General features: G+C 38.9%; 1 long non-coding RNA gene across 1 annotated transcript in view; it reads right to left on the bottom strand.

Annotated features, from left to right (window-relative positions):
- The window catches only part of LOC123332814, a 419,771-nt gene that overhangs the window by 375,924 nt on the left and 21,770 nt on the right, over window positions 1–22,077 (bottom strand). The window contains exon 2 of the long non-coding RNA XR_006549871.2: window positions 1,563–1,671. This is a non-coding gene — a long non-coding RNA (uncharacterized LOC123332814). The remainder of the gene's footprint in view (window positions 1–1,562; window positions 1,672–22,077) is intronic.

Below are 22,077 nucleotides of genomic sequence, written 5' to 3'. Positions count from 1 at the left end.
AGAATGCTACTCTCTGGAACAAAATCTATTTGATAAATATGATTCAATTAAGTATTTGGGCTATTCATTATTTTCTCTGATATAACAACAGACTGAGAAGTATCCTCTAAATCTTTTCAGATACCCATAAATATTTTCTTACATTAAGTCACTAGATATAGAATTGCTATTTATTAATACATTTGATAAATAGATTAAATATTCATTGCATGTTTCTTATATATTTTATAGTACTTGCTCTACTAGTCTGGATTGGCTTATCTTCTTTACTAATCTTTAGTTTCTGAAAAGCAGGTATTCTATAAACTTAAAGTAAGACACATATTGGTTCTAGTTTGCAGACCTTATGAAGTATAAAATGTTTTTGAATGAAATATATTCCGTCTCCTAAATCTATAGTGTATTACTCTTTTCAAGCCACAAAATCTTTATATTCATGACTAGATTATACAATATTTTAGCTTATGGGTTCATGAAGGTACAGACTCAGGGACGATCATAAATATAATCTGTGCAACAGTGTTCAATTCAGTTCAGTTGCTCAGTTGTGTTCGACTATTTGCAACCCCATGAACCACAGCACACCAGGCCTCCCTATCCATCACCAACTCCCAGAGTTTATCCAACTCATGTCTATTGAGTTGGTGATGCCATCCAACCATCTCATCCTCTGTCGTCCCCTTCTCCTCCTGCCTTCAATCTTTTCCAGCATCACAGTCTTTTCCAATGAGTCAGCTCTTCGCATCAGGTGGCCAAAATATTGGAGTTTCAGCTTCAAAATCAGTCCTTCCAATGAACACCAGGACTGGTCTGATTGGAACTTCTTGCAGTCCAAGGGATTCTCAAGAGTCTTCTCTAACATTACAGTTCAAAAGCATCAATTCTTCTGCGTTCAGCTTTCTTTATATTCCAACTCTCATATCCATACGTGACTATTGGAAAAACCATAGCCTTGACTAGACAGACCTTTGTTGACAAAGTAATGTCTCTGCTTTTTAATATTCTGTCTAGGTTTGTCATAACAGTGTATTTGACCCTTATTTATGATCTCTTGAAAACCAGACATCAGAAATTCTTTTCAATTACTGGATTATCTGTCTGCTCCACTGTGCCATGACTCTGCAATTGACAAAATCTGGGGTCCTGAAGGGTAACTCAGCCATTAGGTACTTGATACTAAGGAGGATCTGGAGGAATGTATCCATCTGAAATGATTCATGGTAACTCTGGGTTTCCACTGAGGTCTCTTAGAGAAATCACCTTCCCTCCTTACTCCCAAATACTATATGAAGTTTTATCTTTCATTCTACTTTTAGTTCAGGCATTTTAACACTTGGTTCAGAAGGAAACCTATCTTTAATTACCTGTTCTACTAGTGAAAGTTAAAAGAAGAATAACCAATGACTTTTAAAGCACTATAGAAGTTCACAACTCTAGTCTTTAAAGAAATGCTAAAGCCCGATATTTTTTAAATGGTAAAAGGCTCAGTGGAGTTATTTTAGGAACTCTGTGTGCAGAAGCAGGAAAGATGCACAAACTGTGTCTTGGTGCACCGAACTCACCTGGAGCTGAAGCTCATCACTTCCTCCAAGGCTGGTGCCAGCATGCCATCAGTCAGACATCCTAAACTGGAGTATTATGGGCCAGGAACTGCTTGCTTTTTACTCCCACCTAGAACAAAATACAGTGTCAGTCACTTTTTTTTTTTCCATGTTCCTTCAAGCATAATAAAATATTCATTATGTTATCTTTTCTTGTCACATTAGACTCTCATTTATCAGAATGCTCAACACAAAGGAAAGAAGCATAAACTCTTCACCTCTATAATTCACACCTCAGTGATTAATACAGCACCTGTGTAAGTCACAGGGTGCATCTGTATTTTATTTCCTATAATGTTCTTTATAAAAGATTTATTATTTTCACACAATTATTACCATCCATTTGGTTTAATTGATGTGTTAATTTTGGAAACTATTTTCTATATATTTTCCTCAGAGATCGTAAATCAAAATTCATTTTTAAACCCCAGAAAGAAGCTAGTGTTAAAAATATTACATTTCAGAATTCCTTTGTTCCTATCACAAAAAGGAATCCCAGTAGGAAATGGAATTTAATAATGCAATTCCATTTAGTTTTATGCCTGCCTTATTTAAAATTCTTCAACTTGAGGGACATTGATGAAGAACATGCCTGTTTCCCCAAATGCACAATGTTGCTGCTTTGGAACATAAGATGAAAACAGACCTTTCAACTACTTGATAAAATTACAGCCTTCAAAAAAATCTCAGAGCTGAGTTGCCTTTGTGAATGGGGTGTTAGGGCCTCTCAGTTATCATCTACCTGACCTCCAGAGCTCTCAGCCTTGCTCTGGTCCAGTATACAATTGGGAGGTTTACGGAAATATCCAAGAGATACAGACTCCAAGTGTAAGTGTTAGTCACTCAGTTGTGCCCAACTCTTTGCAGCCCCATGGACTATAGCCCGCCTGGCTCCTCTGCCCATGGTCTTCTCCAGGCAATACTGAAGTGAGTTGCCATTCCCTTCTCAAGGGGATCTTCCCAACCCAAGGATCAATCCCGGGTCTCCTGCATTTCAGGCAAAGTCTTAATGTCTGGACCACCAGGGAAGCCCTAGCAATATGCCCGTCATGCTGCAGTTTTTCCAGCTAGCACTTGCTTCACCTTCATCCCCTTCTCCAGGATCGGGAGTTTTGTTTGCTGACCTTCCTCCTTATGCTCACTGTATCCTGAACTCTCAGAACCAGGGCTGAGCAGGTTGACACACTTTCTTGCTTGATCCACCTGCCTGGGCTCCCTCTTCTTGCTATACCTTTTCAGCACTAGTTGCTTATTTGACTCACCACTTATTACCTGGTGCCACCCTCTGTGAATGAATAATGTGGCTCCATGTACTTCAACACACACAAACCCTAAATGTCTTCAGGTGTCAAGTTAGCAACCACCTGTTTTGTTCTATCTTGCTATTTACTTAGGTGAAGAATTTGTCTATGTAATGAAATGGGAAACTTGCAAAGAAAGGTCTATTTGGATTCCTTTATAGAACTCAAACCTTAAGAATGATTGTTCTTTCTTTAAAGTCCTCTTAAAATCCAGATTTCTCTCTTTTTGCAATCTAGCCTATCCCTTTCACCTTAAACTTCAGTTCAGTTGCTCAGTCATGTCCGACTCTTCATCTTAAACTACTGCCCCAATAGACTTTCATCAACTCTCGCTTAGATAAAAAAAAAAAAAAACACAACTTCCTAAATGTTGATACAGTGCCAACTGAAAACAGATGGTACTTTAAAATTAGGACAATCTGAAAAGGGTTTAATAAAAATACTATTTAAAAAACAGTGGGTGGCATGTAAAGCAACCACAAGGGAAGGTGTAGAAGAGTCTCTCTCACCCCAGGCCTGCAGGGACAAGAACCGGGAAGAGTTACTGTCGCCTGGGAGTCAGGTAGGCTTCCCTGGTGGTTCAGACGGTAAAGAGTCTGCCTGCAGTGTGGGAGATTCAGGTTTGATTCCTGATTTGGGAAGACTCCCTGGAGAAGGGAATGGTTACCCACTCTAGTATTCTTGCCTGGAGAATTCATGGACAGAGGAGACTGGAGGGCTACAGTCCACAGGGTCACAAAATATCGGACATGACAGGACGACTAACGCTTTTTTCACTTCAGGAGTCAGGCATGCACAGAAGGCCTCCTGCACATCAGCAGTGATCTCTGCTAAGGATACCAGGTAGTATAAGCAGGCAGAACAGAAGGGAGCCCTGGGATAAAATACTCCTCTTCCCTTCTCTCTGGTTTCCTGTCTATGTTACCTATGGGGCTGACCACACAGGAATTCTAAGAGCATAAAAGCCTGTTGATAGACTTCATCCAGGCTAGTTTCCAGTTTTACAGACTAGGATGAAGAATGGTAGACAGGGCATCTGAAAGGCAAACAGAAGAGATCTAGCAAATACTCTTATTCATACTTTGGAGCATCAAATTTGGAATCAGATGGAAATCTGAGTCCTAGCTCTACCTACATGCGTAACTCTAGACAAATTACTTTATTTCTCAGTATTGTTATCTGTACAATGGGGATAATATATACTTCAGAGTGTTTTTTTTTAAGACAGCATAATGTACCTAGAGCACATACTAAGTACTCAACATTAGCAGTAATTCTCTCAAAATGTAAACACACACCACACACACACACACACAGTCATGCTAAACTCTTCAGCTCTTGTTCCAATAGACCATGTGTTTAAGTCTGACTTTCCTAAGTGTTCTTCCTTCTACTTAAGGGCTTTTTTCTTCCCCTATGTCAACCATGTTACCTAGAAAATTCACTCAGATTTTGAAGTTTGTAATATGATATGAGGGGCTTCCCAGGTGGCACTAGTGGTAAAGAACATGCCTGCCAGTGCAGGAGACTTAAGAGACATGGGTTCTATCCCCAGGTCAGGAAGATTCCTTGGCAGAGGGCATGGCAACCTACTCCAGTATTCTTGCCTGGAAGAACCAACAGACAGAAGAGCCTGGTAGGTTACAGTCCACAGGGTCGCAAAGAGTTGGACATGAATGAAGTGACTTATCACTCACTCATAATAAGATGTGAAGGCTCTCTCCAGTCTCTCTCAAGAAAGGGAAACCATTCTTTGTTTCTCTATGGCACACACATCACTCTGCAAAGCAATTAGACCATGCTTGTCCTCTTAGCTGACTGTGAGCTCTCTGAGGGAAAGATAAGCTTCTGGCTGACAGATTTGTATCCTCAGAAGGAGGTTCACTGCCAGGTTCTTAGTACTCAATAAATATTAAGTGAATAAATGAATATGTATTACTAGATTAAGTCTGTTAAAAATGTAAGGAAAAGGCTCAGTAATTTCTTCATTCTTTGCCCAAAGGGAATATCAATCTGTAATCAATCATTCATATTGGGGACTAAAGACAGTTGGAAAGAGGTCCCAAAGGAAAATCCAAGCAACTCTGCCTTTTTTTTTCCTTGGACAACCTTGCTGGAAAATTCACCTCATGCAAGCATGCTAGAAGCACTAGTCCTAATAGAATTCATTAACTCACAGAATTAGCTAACTCCAACTAACACTTCTATGTATCTGATGCATTTGAGTGATGAAACAACCAGTTGAATCACCAACATTTTCTCAATGAGTAACCTAAAGTTTTTCCCCATCAATTAAATATAGTCTGCTTTGTGAGTAAGTAATTAATTTGCATGAGTCTAAGTCTCAGAAAAAAATGGTATAAAATGGTTTTACTCCCATTTGATTCCAAATCTTTCCATTTGTCATCCTCTATAAGACATTTCCTAGCATCTGTGTGCCCTTGCTAAACTTCTTTCTGCAAATACAGTAGTGTATGTGTATTTTCACTCCTCATTCCCTTATTTAAAAACTGCATACTTTATCCACTATTATGAGCCTTTTTTTCCACCTAAAGTAACTTTGAGATCATTTATCAAGTAAACAGTATCTTAATCATATTCAGTTTCATGTATTTCTATTGTTCTGATATATGGTAATTCTGATAAATTCTTTCACTGAACTTCCTTAAAGTTTGTTTTTCAAAAATTTCACTGTTATTAAGAGGCTATGATAAATGACTTAGTAAAAAAGTAAGTTAGTATCTCATAGGTTCATCTGCAGGAAATATTCCTACAAGCATGTAGAGCGAGTTCAAAGATGAATGCATTTGTAACTTTCAGATATATTGACCAATGATCCTCCTTGAAAATCAAGCAAATTTATGCTCTCATCAGCAGTCTTAAAAATTGTAAGTGGGTTTGGTATCTTGAGATAACAAGGGATGTTGCATATATCTTCATGTGAAATTTCTATTATCAGCCTTCATCATTTTTATTACTATAGCCACAGTTCAACACAGTATTTCTTATTGTTTTCAAAATGAAACAAAGTCATTAACGGCATGAGCAAAATATTCCTCTCTGTTTATGGATTTTTAAAAAGCTTCCCAAGCTTCCGCAATCTTATACATCCTGGAAAACTAAACCTTGCAAAGAGGTACGACAGTGCCCTCTGGTGGCAATCTGCTTCATTGCATCTTCCCTGAATTGGGGCAGAAACTTGAGGTCAGACTTTGCAAGCCTCTAGGGGAAATTCTGAAAGAGATGGGAATACCAGCCTACCTGACGTGCCCCTTGAGAAATCTATATGCAGGTCAGGAAGCAACAGTTAGAACTGGACATGGAACAGACTGGTTCCAAATAGGAAAAGGAGTACGTCAAAGCTGTATACTGTCACCCTGTTTATTTAACTTATATGCAGAGTACATCATGAGAAACACCGGGCTGGAAGAAGCACAAGCTGGAATCAAGATTGCCGGGAGAAATATCAATAACCTCAGATATGCAGATGACACCACCCTTATGGCAGAAAGTGAAGAGGAACTAAAAAGCCTCTTGATGAAAGTGAAAGTGGAGAGTGAAAAAGTTGGCTTAAAGCTCAACATTCAGAAAACAAAGATCATGGCATCTGGTCCCATCACTTCATGGGAAATAGATGGGGAAACAGTGGAAACAGTGTCAGACTTTATTTTTCTGGGCTCCAAAATCACTGCAGATGGTGACTGCAACCATGAAATTAAAAGATGCTTACTCCTTGGAAGGAAAGTTATGACCAACCTAGATAACATATTCAAAAGCTGAGACATTACTTTGCCAACAAAGGTCCGTCTAGTCAAGGCTATGTTTTTTCCAGTGGTCATGTATGGATGTGAGAGTTGGGCTGTAAAGAAAGCTGAGCACTGAAGAATTGATGCTTTTGAACTGTGGTGTTGTAGAAGACTCTTGAGTCTCTTGGACTGCAAGGAGATCCAACCAGTCCATTCTAAAGGAGATCAGCCCTGGGATTACTTTGGGAGGACTGATGCTAAAGCTGAAACTCCAATACTTTGGCCACCTCATGCGAAGAGTTGACTCATTGGAAAAGTCTCTGATGCTGGGAGGGATTAGGGGCAGGAGGAGAGGGGACGACAGAGGATGAGATAGCTGGATGGCATCACCAACTCGATAGACATGAGTTTGAGTGAACTCCAGGAGTTGGTGATGGACAGGGAGGCCTGGTGTGCTGCAATTCATGGGGTTGCAGAGTCGGACGTGACTGAGTGACTGAACTGAACTGAAGGCAACTTTGTCTTCCCTGGTCGCTCAGATGGTAAAGAACCCACCTGCCAATGCAGGAGACATTAGAGACGTGGGTTCAATCCCTGGGTTGGGAAGATCACCTGGAGAAGGAAATACACTCCAGTATTCTTGCCTGAAGAATCTCATGGACAGAGAAGCAATCCCACAGACAGAGAAGTCTGGCAGGGTAAAGTCCATAGGAGTCTCAAAGAGTCAGACACGACTGGAGTAACTTAGCATGCACACAAGCCTGGTTCAAATCTCCTCACTTGGTATACAATACAAAACTACATCCATAACTTTACAGCAAAGTCAGGTTTTAAGGAACTAGAACTAGGCTAGCAACAAATTGGTAGGTGTCCTAACAGGCAGAGTTCATTTCTTTTGGGTTTTATTCTTTGTTTTCCTCCTAGTTGCTTTTTTTATTATTATTTTTTAATTTAAGGATAATTGCTTAAAAATTTTTATGGTTTTCTGTCGTACATCAACAAGAATCAGCCATAGGTACACCCATGTCCCCTTCTTCCCGGACCTCCCTCCCATCCCACTCCCACCCCACCCTTCAGCCTGTCACAGAGCCCCTGTTTGAGTTCTCTGATTCATACAACAAATTCCCATTGGCTATTTATTTTACATATGGTAATGCAAATTTCTATTTTCCTCTCTCCATACATCTGCCCTTCTCCCTCCTCCCCTCGTCGCATGTCCATAGGTCTGGACTTCTCTATGTCTGGTTCTCCACTGCTGCCCTGAAAATAAATTCATCAGTGCCTTCTTTTAGATTCCACATATATGTGACACTAGCTGCTTTTAAAATATGTAGCGGAGTATATTTTCAGTGAGCTGCAGTGTAGACTTGTACGGGCAGTCAGGCTCTGCTTCAGCCTTCCCTCTATCAGTGGAATCCAAAGGACAATCACCACTCCATAGGAATCCATGTACTAAAAAATAGCAATGTCAATCAGAAACCTGAGACTGATTTCATTCATTCATTCTACAGGTATTTGGAATACCATGTGCAACGTCCCAAGTGCTTATGAATTTTTCAGTAAAGAAAGCAGACAAAAAAATCCTTCCTCTTGAAGCATATCTTCTACTTGGAGGAAACAGAAAATACATAATTAAGCAAATACACTATATTGACAGACTTGAATCTGAGAGTATGAGGAGGTGGAGGTCCTTTTCAACTTGAACTAGAAAGAGAAAGGGTAGGCCTCTTTGAGACTGTGGAAATGCACCCAGAAATGTAAATTTCCAAGCCTTTAGAACATTGTGGTTGTTCAGTCACTGCGTCTTGTCTGACTCTTTGCGACCCCATGGACTGTAGCCCACCATAAATGGCATTAAAAAGTCCTGAGATAAGCAGTGAGTGTGGTTTGGGAAGAAAGATGTCCAAAGGCTGAAGTCTTGAACACTTCAGCTTTCAGAGACTGAAACAGTGAAAAGAAACTAGAAAAGAAGAATGAAGGGACTAGTGAGGTGTGCAGGTAAGTTACAAAGTGGTGTTTCGGAAGCCAAGCAAAAACTGGTTCAAAAAGCAGAGCATGTTCAACTGTGTCAACTATAGCTGATAAGTCACACAAGATGAAGACTGGGTATTGTCCATCCTACTCACAATGTAGAAATCATGGGGGACTGTGATAAAATGGGTTTTAGTGACATGAGGAGGAGGACGTTAGAATGGAGGAATAATGACAAGTCCAGAGGGTACATACTGAAGAGCACATATACTATGTTCATGTACAAGTTAACGTAGACCAGATTTACTTCAGAAAGCAAGCCTTAGTAAGTTAAGATGTTGAGATGCTATGAATAACGTTCCCTCAATACAGTGGGAGTAAGTTGAAAGTCAGTAACGAAAGGATACACATAAACAAACAACCTGTATGTTTGCAAAATTTTTAATGTGAATAACCAGGCAAGAAATTAATTTAAAGCAACATACACTGAATGGCAATAGAGCTATTACATATTAAAATCTGAGAAACCTTTTAGATTCTTATGCCCTCTCCCATGTTTCCCTTCCACAGGCAGAATGCTGCTTCTAGAAAAGTACTTAGATTTGCCACACAAACAAAAATAACAGGTTTTTTGCACCATTTCTAAAATAATTTGACTATGTGCTCATCTTCCTTACTAGGCTATAGGCAATTTCAAAGCAAGTATTTTAAAAATATTTAGCATTTGACAAAATAGCTAGTAAGTGGGTAGTGCATGCCTATTTAATGAGTGAGTGAGATGAATTTGTGGACAACTACCTGTATTACAACTTGGTAAGTAGAAGTGAGGGATGTACAAAGCCAATGTATATCTGAAAAGACCTATGTTATTGACTGGCATCAGATAAATTGAATGGAATTAACTTTAAAAAAGATCCATTCTTCAAATTTCGTACAAAAATGAAAAGTACTTTCACAGAAAAAGCACTGGTTTAATAGCTGCTTATGAGCTCCCAAAGAGATCTACTCCTGAGGCCTGCTTTGACTTTTGCCTGCTCTTAACTGAGGTGTATTCATACTGTAGAAGGAAAACACACATGTTTTTAAATCACAGGTCTCCTAATTATGGCACCCCCAAACCTCCTCCACCATAGACTTTAGTTTCTTGAAGTACAATTTGGTCAGTGCAAAGGTTGGGAAGATTCTCATGTAAATATCTCAATACCTACACACGCATCAAGTATTTAAGCTCTGGAGCTACCAGTGTTTCCCCCCTCCCCCCAATTCGTGCCTACAAACAAAGAGATCCTCACAATAAAATTAGAAGTAAAAACCTATTCATGTCACCTGTAACATAAAATGCTTTAACTGAAGCAAAATGTTCTGTGAAGAAAAACTATGAATATGTGCTGACTCATTAACATTTTATAATATAAATAACAAAATGAGTAATGATTATATACATTACAATTCTGATTTTGGCAGCCATGCAGAGTTCTATTTGCTCATGAAAACCAGAAAATATTTAAAAATATAAAATGAGATTAGACCAAAAATAGAAATCAACTTTTTTTTTTAATTTAATTTTATTTTTTAACTTTACAATATTGTATTGGTTTTGCCATATATCAAAATGAATCCACCACAGGTATACATGTGTTCCCCATCCTGAACCCTCCTCCCTGCCCATACCATCCCTCTGGGTCGTCCCGGTGCACCAGCCCCAAGCATCCAATATCGTGCATCGAACCTGGACTGGCGACTCGTTTCATATATGATATTATACATATTTCAATGCCATTCTCCCAAATCATCCCACCCTCTCCCTCTCCCACAGAGTCCAAAAGATTGTTCTATACATCAGTGTCTCTTTTGCTGTCTCGTATACAGGGTTATTGTTACCATCTTTCTAAATTCCATATATATGCATTAGTACACTGTATTGGTGTTTTTCTTTCTGGCTTACTTCACTCTGTATAATAGGCTCAAGTTTCATCCATCTCATTAGAACTGATTCAAATGTATTCTTTTTAATGGCTGAGTAATACTCCATTGTGTATATGTACCACAGCTTTCTTATCCATTGGAGAAGGCAATGGCACCCCACTCCAGTACTCTTGCCTGGAAAATCCCATGGACGGAGGAGCCTGGTAGGCTACAGTCCATGGGGTCGCTAAGAGTCGGACACGCCTGAGCGACTTCACTTACACTTTTCACTTTCATGCATTGGAGAAGGAAATGGCAACCCACTCCAGTGTTCTTGCCTGGAGAATCCCAGGGACGGGGGAGCCTGGTAGGCTGCCATCTATGGGGTCACACAGAGTCAGACACGACTGAAATCACTTAGCATAGCATAGCGTTTCTTATCCATTCATCTGCTGATGGACATCTAGGTTGCTTCCATGTCCTGGCTATTATAAACAGTGCTGCAATGAACATTGGGGTACATGTTGTATCTTTCAATGCTGGTTTCCTCAGTGTGTAAGCTATCTTGAGAAAGAAGAATGGAACTGGAGGAATCAACCTGCCTGACTTCAGGGTCTACTACAAAGCCAGAGTCATCAAGACAGTATGGTACTGGCACAAAGACAGAAATATAGATCAATGGAACAAAATAGAAAGCCCAGAGATAAATCCACGCACATAAGGACACCTTATCTTTGACAAAGGAGGCAAGAATATACAATGGATTAAAGACAATCTCTTTAACAAGCGGTGCTGGGAAAACTGGTCAACCACTTGTAAAAGAATGAAACTAGACCACTTTCTAACACCATACACAAAAATAAACTCAAAATGGATTAAAGATCTAAACGTAAGACCAGAAACTATAAAACTCCTACAGGAGAACATAGGCAAAACACTCTCCGACATATTCACTGCATGATCCTCTATGACCTACCTTCCAGAATACTGGAAAGAAAAGCAAAAATAAACAAATGGGACCTAATTAAACTTAAAAGCTTCTGCACAACAAAGGAAATTATAAGCAAGGTGAAAAGACAGGCTTCAGAATGGGAGAAAATAATAGCAAATGAAGCAACTGACAAACAACTAATCTCAAAAATATACAAGCAACTCCTACAGCTCAATTCCAGAAAAATAAATGACCCAATCAAAAAATGGGCCAAAGAACTAAATAGATATTTCTCCAAAGAAGACATACAGATGGCTAACAAACACATGAAAAGATGCTCAACATCACTCATTATCAGAGAAATGCAAATCAAAACCACTACGAGGTACCATTTCACTCCAGTCAGAATGGCTGTGATCCAAAAGTCTACAAGCAATAAATGCTGGAGAGGGTGTGGAGAAAAGGGAACCCTCTTACACTGTTGGTGGGAATGCAAACTAGTACAGCCACTATGGAGAACAGTGTGGAGATTCCTTAAAAAACTGGAACTAGAAATCAACTTCTATAAAAAAAAAATTATCAATATTTTAATGAGCTAAAGTGTTGACACTTCCCTTTATCATGCATTTCTACATTTAGAAGTTTATTCAACATGGTGAGCATTTTATTATACTAGTTCTTCACTTAGTTTCCAACAAGGAAGCTTGATATGTTATGTTAAAGTTTAGTTGTCTAATTCCCTTGTTTATTATATTTAACATGTGCTCTCAAGATGAGTGTAAAATTCAAAATGACATGTGGGTATAGTGAGAATCCAATTTAGAATCATCCTGATTCTTAGTTCCAAAGACTAAAATCATTATCCAAAAAGAGACCTTTTCTTGTGAAACTAGATAAACTTTTTTTTTTACACATAAAAATGCCTACCAAGGTTATTTTATTAAGTTGGACATCCCTGAGAGTAAATAAATCTATCTCTAGAGAGAAAAAATCAAGAAAGGTAGCAATAGAGGAAGACAAGTGCTCAGGAAATTCATTAATCTGGAAGGAAGCTATCGTTTCCTTGTTGGAAGAATATCGTTTGCAAAGTACCATTTTTTCCCCATGACTTCACTAAGAGAACAGAGAGAAAGCAAAAATTGAAATTCAGAGTATGACGAATTGCCAAGATGTTTATCGATGATCCTCAAATGTATTAACTGCTTGCCCTCTGTGATCCTCATGACTCAAAACTATTCAAAAGCCATCTTTACGAAGATGAAGCTACTCCCCTCACAGTAAAGGTGGTTGTTCCCTTGACTGTGCTTACGAACTGCACTGTCGTTTTTTCCATCAGCACAATTGTCACTGTAGTTTTTTTTTTTTTCAACAGGATTGTCTTCCCTTTCAGATTAGGACATTTCAAGAAGAGGCATGCATCCCTTATGGCTGCCATTCTTTTCTCCTGCTATCTGCACTCAACCCACTCCATCTCCAGTGCCTAATATCATGACTGCAAAGTGTTTAAGCTCTTTTGAGTGTTTAGTGATAAAAATGACTGAATAAAACATGACAAACATCAAAGTTTAGGGCAAATAAAAGCAAAAATTAAAGATAAGTTAGAAGTCATTAAATAGCTATGCACTTCTAGCTCCTCTTTGGTCATGCACTTGTTTACCTGATGATCCAGTACTCTGCTACATCTGTGTCTTACAAAGGTATAATTTTAAGGATAAAGGTGCAGTACTTAGCCAAATGTTTTAAGAAGTGTGCACAAGAAATTTCCATGATCCAATGGCAGTGACTTCAGAACCATTCTTGCAAGAGAAAAAGGAGAATATTATCAGCCTAACAGACACTCCCCCAAAGTAACAGTACTGTGTAAGACATGAACTTAGTAGGAGCAAAGGAAAGGAGAATTGAGATTTTATGACAATGAAAGGGTAATTGCAAGAACAAGACTGACAGTCAAATTATAAAAGCTATTTTAATGAAAACAAATCATCTTTTTTTTTTCTTTTTTAATTTTATTTTATTTTTAAACTTTACATAACTGTATTAGTTTTGCCAAATATCAAAATGAATCCGCCACAGGTATACATGTGTTCCCCATCCTGAACCCTCCTCCTTCCTCCCTCCCCATTCCATCCCTCTGGGTCGTCCCAGTGCACCAGCCCCAAGCATCCAGTATCGTGCGTCGAACCTGGACTGGCAACTCATTTCATCTAGTAGAGGTGGGCTGCCGTCTATGGGGTCGTGCAGAGTCAGACACGACTGAAGTGACTTAGCAGTAGCAGCAGCAGTAGACTTATATTGTGTAAATAAAAGAATATTAAAATGCAGTAAGCACCACTGTAACCGAAGCAACAACAAGATGGTGAGTGAAAGATTTCTGCAGTAGGGCGACGGGTATCCGATAAAATAAAATAACATGTTTAGCTAGAAAAATCACAAGTCAGATAAAGTTCAAACATAAGAGCAAAAGGACAGAATCAATGATTTTCTGATATATAATTTTACCCTCTAGTTCAGTTGCTCAGTCGTGTCCAACTCTTTGCAACCCCATGAATCACAGCACGCCAGGCCTCCCTGTCCAGCACCAACTCCCAGAGTTTACTGAGACTCACGTCCATCAAGTCAGTGATGCCATCCAGCCATCTCATCCTCTGTCGTCCCCTTCTCCTCCTGCCCCCAATCCCTCCCAGCATCAGGGTCTTATCCAATGAGTCAACTCTTCACATGAGGTGGCCAAAGTACTGGAGTTTGAGCTTTACCATCATTCCTTTCAAAGGAATCCCAGGGCTGATCTCCTTCAGAATGGACTGGTTGCATCTCCTCGAAGTCCAAGGGACTCTCAAGAGTCTTCTCCAACACCATAGTTCAAAAGCATCAATTCTTTGGCGCTCAGCTTTCTTCACAGTCCAACTCTCACATCCATACATGACCACTGGAAAAACCATAGCCTTGCCTAGACGGACATTTGTTGGCAAAGTAATGTCTCTGCTTTTGAATATGCTGTCTGGGTTGGTCATAACTTTCTTTCCAAGGAGTAAGCATCTTTTAATTTCATGGTTGCAGTCACCATCTGCAGTGATTTTGGAGCCCAGAAAAATAAAGTCTGACACTGTTTCCACTGTTTCCCCATCTATTTCCCATGAAGTGATAGGACCAGATGCCATGATCTTCATTTTCTGAATGTTGAGCTTTAAGCCAACTTTTTCACTCTCCTCTTTCACTTTCATCAAGAGGCTTTTTAGTTCCTCTTCACTTTCTGCCATAAGGGTGGTGTCATCTGCATATCTGAGGTTATTGATATTTCTCCCGGCAATCTTGATTCCAGCTTGTGCTTCTTCCAGCCCAGCCTTTCTCATGATGTACTCTGCATGTAAGTTAAATAAGCAGGGTGACAATATATAGCCTTAACGTACTCCTTTTCCTATTCGGAACCAGTCTGTTGGTCCATGTCCAGTTCTAACTGTTGCTTCCTGACCTGCATATAGGTTTCTCAAGAGGCAGGTCAGGTGGTCTGGTATTCCCATCTCTTTCAGAATTTCCCACAGTTTCTTGTGATCCACACAGTCAAAGGCTTTGGCATAGTCAATAAAGCAGAAATAGATGTTTTTCTGGAACTCTCTTGCTTTATTGATGATCCAGCAGATGTCCGCAATTTGATCTCTGGTTCCTCTGCCTTTTCTAAAACCAGCTTGAACATCTGGAAGTTCATGGTTCATTTATTACTGAAGCCTGGCTTTGAGAATTTTGAGCATTAGTTTACTAGCATGTGAGATGAGTGCAATTGTGAGGTAGTTTGAGCATTCTTTGGCATTGCCTTTCTTTGGGAATGGGATGAAAACTGACCTCTAGGTTCTTTGCAAAATCTTCAATTTAAAATGGTCTATTAATCCATGCTTGACTTTCCCATTCTTTATACTTTAGGCAAGTAGTAGGTATTTTTAAAGATTTTTAAGATTGAAACTAAAGCTCAGCATTCTCCATACTAGGACTTCCCGCCTGTTAAAGTATATTTATTTTTTAAAATTCTCTACTCCTATGTCCTTTCCTCATTTCACTTGTCCTTTATTCCTCTTAGCAAGGAGTGTTCCTCATAATACTAGTAGGACAATTTTTTGTTCTGACTTCTTGATAAACTGGGTTAAAGACAGTGGAAAACATATAGGAAACTAGAAAGACTCTGAGAAAAAGATCTAGGGGCTGTATTACTCTTGGTATGAAAGTAAGAGATTCCACCTTTGGTTGTGTTTAGAGTGGTAAGAATGCATGACATGCAAACACAAATACTAAAGCTTTTTACCTATGGTTAATTAGGATCAAATGTAGGATGAAGGTGAAACATTAGCTATTCGTAGCCCTCTAATAGTAGTCATGTATGGATGCGAGAGTTGGACCATAAAGAAAGCTGAGTGCCGAAGAATCGATGCTTTTGAACTGTGGTGTTGGGGAAGACTCTTGAGAGTCCCTAGGACTGCAAGAAGATCAAACCAGTCAGTCCTAAAGGAAATCAGTCCTGAATATTCATTGGAAGGACTGATGTTGAAGCTGAAGCTCCAATACTTAGGCCACCTGATGCAAAGAACTGACATTGGAAAAGACCCTGATGCTGGAAAAGATTGAAGGTGGGAGGAGAAGGGGACAATAGAGGATGAGATGGTTGGATGGCATCACCAACTTGATGGACGTGAGCTTGAGCAAGCTCTGGGGAGTTGATGATGGACATGGAACCCTGGCATGCTGTAGTCATTGGGGTTGCAAAGAGTCAGACACGACTGAGCCATTGAACTGAACTGAGCCCTCTGATAGCATGTGGACAATGATAATTGTAGAGAGATATGGCTTCTGTTAAATAAATTAGAAGCCTTAAGATGAAAGAAATAGGCTCAACAGGCACATGAAAGCATGTTCAACATTGCTAATTATTAGAGAAATGCATATCAAAGGTACAATGAGATATCACCTCACACCAGCCAGAATGGCTATCATTGATATTTGGCAAAACTAATACAGTTATGTAAAGTTTAAAAATAAAATAAAATTAAAAAAAAATAAAAAAATAAAAAGTCTACAGACAATAAATGCTGGAGAGGGTATGGAGAAAAGGGAACCATCCTATACTACTGATGGGAATGTAAACTGGTATAGCTACTCTGGAGAACAGTATGGAAGTTCCTTAAAAAACTGAAAATAGAGCTACCATATGACCCTACAATCCCACTCCTGGGCATATATCCAGAGAAAAGCATGGTCTGAAGAGATATGTGCACCCCAGTGTTCATTGCAGCACACTTACAATAGCCAAGACATGGAAGCAACCTGAATGTCCACTGACAGAAAAACGGATAAAGAAGATCTGGTACATATATGCAATGGAATGTTACTCAGCCATTAAAAATAATGAAATAATGCCATTTGCAGCAACATGGATGGGCCTAAAGAATATCATATTGAGTGAAGTCAAACAGTAAAGGATAAATACCATATGATATACAGTATATGTGGACTCTACAAAGAAATGATGCAAATGAACTTACTTACAAAACAGAATGAGACTGACAGACTGGTTTCCAGGGGAAAGTTATAGAGTTTGGGATGGTCATGAGCACACTGCTATATTTAAAACAGATAACCAATGTGGACCTATCATATAGCACATGGAACTCTGCTCAATGTTATTTTCAGCCTGAATGGGAGGGGGCTTGGGGGGAGGATTGATACATGTATATGTATGGCTGAATCCCTTCATTGTTCATCTGAAACTATCATAACATTGTTAATTGGCTATACCCCAATAAAAAATAAAAAGTTTAAAAAATAAATAAAAGGTATAGGCTCAAGGCATCCAACTCTAGCCAAGAGAAAGCCACAAAAGCCTAGAGCCTCTACTGAAGATTTAGAAGTTATCCTCATCCCCCTGAATTGAAAGGCAGACTGGTCAGAAAAATCAGAGCTAGGATTTAATCGCAAAGGCAGAAGAATTGCAGAGGAAATTAAATATAGAGAGACCTGTAACAAAGTCATGGCCCTTCAATGGTATAGGAAAGGAACTCTTATGAGGGGTTTTGAGTGGATGAGCCTGTGAAACTTGATCTTCTGAATTTCTCTGAATCCTGTGGGTCAGGAAAATTAATGCTCTGAAACTTTGAAGAAAGTCACAACTCCCCTTGCCTAAGCAATGTATAAGGATATTACTTAAAATAGATTTTTCAAAAGATAATGTTATTCTCCTCAAGATCCCTGGCTATAATCTCACCTTGCCTTCCAATAACTAGGGTGAGGTCTCAGCACAATCTGAATGGAGAAGCATGATCTCTGCTTTGGGATGAAATAGCTTATCTACCCAAGGACTACAGTACCTAGTTAATAAACTATAGCTAGGGCCAAAATTAAACCTATGGGAGTCTAATCAGTTCATTAGTCCAAAGTCAAGGAGGAGGCAACATACAGCTGGATAAGCGGAGAATTTGATTCACAGAACCTACTCATGATGTGAATCCAATGTTCAGGCAGAAACACATGGCCCAAATGCATGTATTGGGACAACTCCTTGAGGCTTGCCTTATGGCCCACAGCAAGTGAAGTAGAGGTGTTAGGACTGTTTTTGGTAAGGCACTCATGAAGTCCAAAGGTCTGGGCTGATATGAAAGCTTTATAAGATATGATATGAATATATTTATAAGATTAGAGAACTTACCACCTCATTTGTGTCCATAGGGCAGCCCAGAAGATCCAAAGCTATTCAAGCAGGTAATACATTAGTGACAAGGCAAAGAGTAACAAGGAAAAGCTTAAAAGTTGGCTACATTCTGAAAGATGGGAGATCATTGGACTGTGTAGTATTGAGAAGGATAATGTAGAACAGAAGTCAGGTAAACATTAGAAGCAAAGATGACCTAAAAGTTGTAAATACTATAATGCTTAGCAACACTACATTGGCTGTCATGGTACCTTGTTCCACGGGCATTTTTGGCAAGGACTAGCACACCATGGTTCTCCTTGTGACAAGATTTATATATAACTTACTAGGGTATTGTTCAATTATATAATTGGAAAAAAAACGTGAGTGGAAACTTGACGTAAGTCACTGCAATGGAAAACTACTGTCCCTCCCCCATTTTCTACAACCGAGTTGGTTCACTGACTTGTGAGTCCATAGACTGAACGGGAGGCTGGCACCTATGGAGGAAGCGCTGTGCAGTACCACTGTACATGTATATACTCGTATTCCCCAGAGAGTTCCAGGGCCATTTGCCAGACTGTTTACTGGGAAAAGGATAATATACCGAATTCTAACTGTTTGAAGTTAGATCTGACACTGAAAATAAAGTACCTGAAGTATTATCATGTTAGAGTGAGGGCTTATGGAGACCAGGGGATAAATTAAGTTTATTCCAAGTCCATTATACAGTTTTCCTGACAGGTCTACAGATCCATCTAACAATTATTTCTCTGAGAACTAAACATTAGAATTTCATAAGTTCATTCATAGGAGTTATATACTTAACTAGAACTCCCATATTGGTTCCCAAAGCTGTGGAATAGGGGATATTATGGTGAGGAACAGAACGTGGAAGTCCCAGAGAATGCCCCTTACCATTTTAGCCAAGAGAGTAAAATTACATGCACTAATGAATCTTAGTATTATAGGAATTAGTGGTACCAATAAAGACCCAAAGAATGAGAAGGTGATGCTTTATCTGTTTTGTTCATGTACTTTTTTTTAAAGTCATAACTGAGATGGTTAATTTTGTATGTCAACTTTGCTGAGCCATGCTGCCCAGGTATGTGGTCAAACATTTTGTATATTTCTGCAAGGGTGTTTTTGGATGAGAGGAAATGGCAACCCATTCCAGTATTCCTGCCTGCAAAATTCCATAGACAGAGGCCTGGTGAACTACAGTCCATGGGGTTGCAAAAAGTCAGGCATGGCTGAGCAACTGAGAATGCATTATTTATATTAGGAGATTTTGAGTAAAGAAGATAGTTCTCCATAATGTAGGCAGGCCTCATCTAATCCACTGAAGACCTGAATATGACAAAGGACTGCCATCCCACTAGCAAGAAGGAATTCTGGCAGCAAGATGGCCTTTGGAGCCACAAACTGCAACATCAATTCTCTATTGGGTCTCTTCCTGATGGCCTTCACATTGGAACTGCAGCTTTTAGACTTAATAATTATATAAGCGAATTCTGCAAAGTAAATTTCTGTATATAAACACACCCCTCCATGCACACAAACACTATGGGCTCTTTCTCTGGAGAACCCTGATATTCGGTTGGTTAACAAGTTTGTTTGGGTTTTCCATGAGATGTTATGGAACTAATAACATTGGTCAACCCAATACAATGACGAACTGCTGTGCAGAATGTAGTACAGAATATGGTATTTTAACGCCCTCTGATATTAGTGGATCTGACTTACACACAGTGACTTACATCTCATTCCTGCCACACTGCAATCATTGCTGAAGTAACCAGTTTTGTGTGTTGGAATCAGTCTTTTGTAGATACCACTTGAAATGCTTTATTTTATGCCCATTCCATGTACTTCACACTTCCTGTCATAGTTTTATTGACATGTGTGTGCCTGTAGACATAGAATGCCATTAAGAAATAGGTGTACACACACTCAGTGAAAGTGAGGTCTCTCAGTCGTGTCTGACTCTTTGAGACCCCATGGACTGTAGCCTACCAGGCTCCTCCCTCCATGGGATTCTCCAGGCAAGAATACTGGAGTGGGTTGCCATTTCCTTCTCCAGGGGATCTTCCCGACCCAGGGATCGAACCCAGGTGTCCTGAATTCCAGGCAGACGCTTTAACATCTGAGCCACACACACTCAACATTACAATAAACCTTCAAGTTGCTATGTGTATAAGTGCATGATTTCTTAGTTATGTGTTACAGTAATATATTTCTTTTCATCCAAATATTACCTTGAAGGACTCTAAGTATCTAAGGCCCTAGAGTGAAGGTCATTATTCTATGAATAGTCCCAACTAACTCTTCTATTTAGAAGAAGTTAATTTTTTTCAATTTTTCCCTGCTAAATTGATAATTTTTGAATACAAGCTTTAAAAATTTTATTCTAACACTTTGAACTTGTCACTATTGCTCATAGGAACACAATTTCTAAAATATCTAAGACAGCAGGAAACAATTTTCTTACTAGTTTAAAACAATATCAAATAATATGCAGAAATAGAAAGTCTATTATTTATGAGGCTATGAATTAATAACTAGTTCACATTCATGGATTCCTTTTCTTTCCAGTAGAATACTACAACATGCACTTTAAAAATTCATATCATGTATAATAATAGTTATCTCTCCTCCAGCCTCAAAGAGTTCACTTTTACCAACAGTAATTTCTATGTGTTTTCAGAAATATTTGTGTACATCAACATTAATAGAGTAAGCAGTACAAGTAACTATGATGTATACATAATGATAAAAATTCTCATAATAAGGGCTATATTGACTAGCTGGGAAGCATTACAAATGCATGAGATTGAATTATATCTTATTTAGAATGAAATTCTACAGGAGGATAAGATAAAACTCAGTTTTAATATTAAGCCTTTTGTAAAACTAAGCCACTTTTCAATTAATTTTATAATTAATCATAGAAGGAAATATTACAGGATTCACATTTAAAAAAAGATAACCAAATATAAGATTAGATAACCAAATAACAGATTATAATCAAATTATCAGAGAAAAGGAAAGATATACCCATTTGAATGCAGAGTTCCAAAGAATGGCTGGAAAGATAAAGCCTTCCTCAGTGATAATACAAAGAAATAGAGGAAAACAATAGAATGGGAAACCTAGAGCTCTTTTCAAGAAAATTAGAGATGCCAAGAGAACGCTGAAGAAAATGAAGTTGAATGGTTGTATGAAGACCTACAAGACCTTTTAGAACTAACACCCAAAAAAGATGTCCTTTTCATTATAGGGGACTGGAATGCAAAAGTAGGAAGTCAAGAAACACCTGTAGTAACAGGCAAATTTGGCCTTGGAGTACAGAATGAAGCAAGGCAAAGACTAATAGAGTTTTGCTAAGAGAACACACTGGTCATGACAAACACCCTCTTCCAACAACACAAGAGAAGACTCTACACATGGACATCACCAGATGGTCAACACTGAAATCAGACTGATTATATTCTTTGCAGCCAAAGATGGAGAAGCTCTTTATAGTCAGCAAAAACAAGACTGGGAGCTGACTGAAGTTCAGATCATGAACTCCTTATTGACAAATTCAGACTTAAATTAAAGAATGTGCAGAAAACCACTAGACCATTCAGGTATGACCTAAGTCAAATCCCTTATGATTATACAGTGGAAGTGAGAAATAGATTTAAGGGACTAGATCTGATAAACAGAGTGCCTGATGAACTATGGAATGAGGTTCATGACATTGTACAGGAGACAGGGATCAAGACCATCCCCATGGAAAAGAAATGCAAAAAAGCAAAATGGCTGTCTGCGGAGGCCTTACAAGTAGCTGTGAAAAGAAGAGAAGCAAAAAGCAAAGGAAAAAAGGAAAGATATAAGCATCTGAATACAGAGTTCCAAAGAATAGCAAGGAGAGACAGGAAAGCCTTCCTCAGTGATCAATGCAAAGAAA

Source organism: Bubalus bubalis, chromosome 3 (assembly GCF_019923935.1).
Source record: "Bubalus bubalis isolate 160015118507 breed Murrah chromosome 3, NDDB_SH_1, whole genome shotgun sequence".
Classification (NCBI taxonomy): Eukaryota; Metazoa; Chordata; class Mammalia; order Artiodactyla; family Bovidae; genus Bubalus; species Bubalus bubalis.
This window is presented reverse-complemented; position numbering and strand designations above follow the sequence as displayed.